This window comes from Peromyscus maniculatus, chromosome 1, assembly GCF_049852395.1.
Source record: "Peromyscus maniculatus bairdii isolate BWxNUB_F1_BW_parent chromosome 1, HU_Pman_BW_mat_3.1, whole genome shotgun sequence".
Lineage (NCBI taxonomy): Eukaryota > Metazoa > Chordata > Mammalia > Rodentia > Cricetidae > Peromyscus > Peromyscus maniculatus.
The window spans coordinates 13,972,274-13,976,706 of NC_134852.1; positions in this window are offsets into that span (position 1 = coordinate 13,972,274).

Genomic DNA, 4,433 nt, shown 5'->3' on the forward strand with positions numbered 1-4,433 from the left:
GGTGATTCAATTGGGCATTATTCAGTTTCTATGAGATTGTAGGCTTGCTGTAATTTTTGTTGTTCAAGTCTAACTTTAAGCCATGGTGATCTGATAAGATAGAGGAGGTTATTTCAATATTTTTGTGTCTGTTGAGATTTGCTTTGTGACCAAGCATGTGGTTGATTTTGGAGAAGGTTCCATGGGGTGCTGAAAAAAAGGTATATTCTTTTGTGTTAGGGTGGAATATTCTGTAGATATCTATTAAGTCCATTTGAGTCATAATGTCTGTTAGTTCCTCTATTTCTCTGTTAAGTTTCTGTCTGGCAGACCTGTCCATTGGTGAGAGTGGGGTGTTGAAGTCTCCCACTACTAGTGTATGGGGTTTGATGTGTTATTTAAACTTTAGTAATGTTTCTTTTACAAATGAAGGTGCCCTTTTATTTGGGGCATAAATATTCAGAATTGAGACTTCATCTTGTCAGATTTTCCCTATGATAAATATGTAATGTCCTTCCTGATCTCTTTCAATTGAATTTCATTTGAAGTCTATTTTATTAGATATTAGGATAGTTACACCAACTTGCTTCTTAAATCCATTTGATTGGAAAGTCTTTTCCCAGCCTTTTATTCTGAGGTAGTGTTTTTCTTTGAAGTTGAGGTGTGTCTCTTGTATGCAGCAAATGGATGGATCTTTTTTTCATATCCTGTTAGCCTGTGTCTTTTTACAGGTGAATTTAGACCATTAATATTGATGGATATTAATGACCAGTGATTGTTAATTACTGTTATTTTTGGGTGGTAGTGTTGTATGTTTCCCTTCTTTGGTATTTGTTGGTATGGGACTATCTCTTTCCTGTGTTTTCATGGGTGTATCTAACTTCCTTAGGTTGGATTTTTCCTTCAAGTGCTTTCTGTAGAGCTGGGTTTGTGGAGAGATATTGTTTAAATCTGGCTTTATCATGCAATATTTTGTTTACTCCGTCTATGTTGATTGACAGTTTTGCTGGGTATAATAGTCTGGGTTAGCATCCATGATCTCTTAGTGTCTGTATATTGTCTGCCCAGGACCTCCTGGCTTTTAGAGACTCCATTGAGAAGTCAGGTGTTATTCTTACGGGTCTGCCTTTATATGTTACTTGGCCTTTTTCCTTTGCAGCTCTTAATATTTTTTTTATTCTGTATGTTTGGTGGTTTGATTATTATGTGGCGAGGGGCCTTTTTTTAATCCAGTCTATTTGGTGTTCTGTATTCTTCTTGTATCTTTATAGGCATTTCCTTCTTTAGGTTGGGAAAGTTTTCTTCTATGATTTTGTTGAATATATTTTCTGTGCCTTTGAGTTGGTATTTTTCTCCTTCTATCCCTACTATTTTTAGGTTTGGTCTTTTCATGGTGTCCCAGATTTCCTGTACATTGAGTCATGATTTTGTTGGCTTTAGTGTTTTCTTTGACCGATGAATCTATTTCCTCTATTGTATCTTCAACACCAGAGACCCACTCTTCCATCTCTTACATCTGTTGGTTATGTTTGCTGTTCATTTACTCAGATTTTCCACTTCCAGCATTCCCTCAGTTTGTGTCTTCTTTATTGTCTCAATTTCAGTTTTCAAATCGTGAACATTTTCCCACACTTGTTTAATTGCTTTCTCTTGGCTTTCTTTAAGGGTTTTACTAATTGCTTCCAATTTTTTGACTTTTTTTTAATTCTTTAAGGGCATTTTTCATTTCCTCTTTAAAGATCTCTATCATCTTCTTAAGGTCATTTTTAAGGTCAACTTCTTCTGTTTCTTCTGTGTTGGGATGTTCAGGTCTTGCTGATGTAGTTTCTGATGGAGCCATGATGGGTTTTTTGTTGTTGACTATGTTTTTGCACTGGTGTCTATTCATCTCTTTCTCCACTTGGTGTAAGTGGTGTCTGTGCCTGAGGAAGGCTCTCTTGATCTGATTGATACTCTTGGTTCTTTGGGAGCTCTTGGTCTAGTCAGTGCTGATGGACTCTGTCTCAGGGAGCAGCTCTTAGCCCAATTGGCACTCGTGGGCTCTGTTTCAGGGAATAGCTGCAATCTCTTAGCCCAATCAGGTGCTGGAGGGCTCTATATGTACCTATTTTAAAGAATGAGATGAATGGGTGGGTTGGCACACACGTCTAGTCCCAGCAGAGATTAGAAGTCATACTGGTGAATCTGTTTGAGGCCAGCCTGGTCTATATAGCAAGTTCCAGGCCAGCCAGTCCTACATAGTGAGACCCTTTCTCAAAATAAATAAATAAAAACATTGAGAGGGATAGAAAGCCTTTGGGTTAGAAAGTAGACTAATGATTTCCAGGGAGTGGGGGCTTCTTATTTAACTGATATAATTTCAGTTTTAGAAGATTAAAAACTGTTAATGGAGACAGATGTGGTGATGGTCTGAATTGTGCAATTAAGTATGGCAGTTTTTTAGGACAGAGTTGCCGTCGAGTGAGGAGAACATGACTGTAGTGTCTGTCTTTGTCTGGTTGTAGTTACAATGGATTTGTTTTAAATTCCATTAACCAAGTTCTTTTTTTTTTTTTTTTTTTTTTTTTTTGGTTTTTCGAGACAGGGTTTCTCTGTGTAGCTTTGCGCCTTTCCTGGAGCTCACTTGGTAGCCCAGGCTGGCCTCCAACTCACAGAGATCCGCCTGCCTCTGCCTCCCGAGTGCTAGGATTAAAGGCATGAGCCACCAACGCCCGGCCCCAAATTCATTTTAAATGTGTGTTCATGACACCTCAACAACTATGTGTGAAACGGAAGCAGTTCTAGTCAGTTTTAAGTTCCATGTGAACCTTTTGAAGGTTTGTTGTTGTTGTTGTTGTTGTTGTTGTATCTGAATACACGCTCTAGTTCCACAGTTCTCAACATGTGGGTCTTGACCCCACTGAAGATGAAGGACACTTTCACAGTGGTTGCTTAAGACCATCATAAAATATAGATTTTTACATTACAATCCATAACAGTAGCAAAATTACAGTTATGAAGTAGCAACAAAATTTTATGGTTGGGGGGGGGGTCACCACAACAGGAGGGACTGTGTTAAAGGGTCGCAGTGTTAGAAAGGTTGAGATCCACAGGTCAAGTGAGCCAGGAAGCTTAAGATGGTAGAGTAAATGCTAGGAATTTTTATGTTTTTCCTCTTCTTCCTTCTCCTTCTTCCTCTCCCTACCTCAGCCCCTCCCTCTGTCTTCCTCTCCCTCCTCCCACACCTCCCTGTGCTCTCCTTCTCCCGCCTCCTTCAGAGTGCTGGGGAATCAAACCAGGGATTACATAGTTTAGAATTTTCATTTCTTAGTGCACTTCCCCCTTGTCCTTGAATGGAAGATACCACATGGTATTTTTTATTATATTTATTATTATAAATTATTTGCACATAGTTTTTTCTGTGAACTGTCAATTGATATTAAGCATTTGCATGAGGAATTTGTATGCAAAACCCTTTTTGATGCAAAGCATGATATTCGATGGTCAACTTGTAATGTAATTTTATATAAAATAACTGATTCCATCCTCAGAAAGCTTATGTAATTATGGACCCCTGTCTTTCAGTGTCCCATGAACTTTTTCATGCACCAAAAGGATTTTTGTTTCTTTTACTTTAAGACAATATTTATGGGGCTGGAGAGATGGCTCCACAATTGATAGCACTGGCTGCTCTTCACAGGATCGGTTTTCAGCACCCTCATTATGGCTCACAACCAACTGTAACTCCAGGCCCAGGGGATCAGATGCCCTCTTCTGGCCTCCATGTGTACTGCATGCATGAACATGCTGCATCCACATAAAGGCAGGCAAAACACACACACACACACACACACACACACACACACACACACACACACACAAAACCCTTCTTAATTAAAAACTTTTTGAAGCCAGGCATGGTGGCACAGGCCTTTAATCCCAGCACTTGGGAAGCACAGTCAGGTGGATCTCTGTGAGTTCCAGGACAGCCAGGGCTACACAGAGAAACCCTGTCTTGTGTGTGGGAGTGGTATTTTTGACTTAATGAAGTTAGATTGGACATTGTTTAAGAATATCCAGTATCAGTGAGTTAAACTTTATAAACCTGAGAGCTGGTGAGAACTTCTATAAACAGTTCTAAGACTTGTCCCTGGGAGTACATGGTGGCAGGCACAAAGATAGTGCCAACTCTCCTTCTTTGGCTCTGTTGATAACATCACTGCTGTATTGAATTTTGTTCAGTTGGTTATCATTCTCTCTCACAGCAACCTTAGCATAAGGATACTTTTAACACTAGATTAACAATGCATTAAGTAAATGGGTGAAAGATGAGCCACCTGTATCTGAAGGAATGCATGACATCAATAATTTGAGCCTCTTTAAGTTGAGACATGACTTCTCATATCATTCTTGCCCAGGTGTCACTTATTTCTTGAAGATTTATTAACCTCTGAAGTCTGAGCTTACCATCCAAG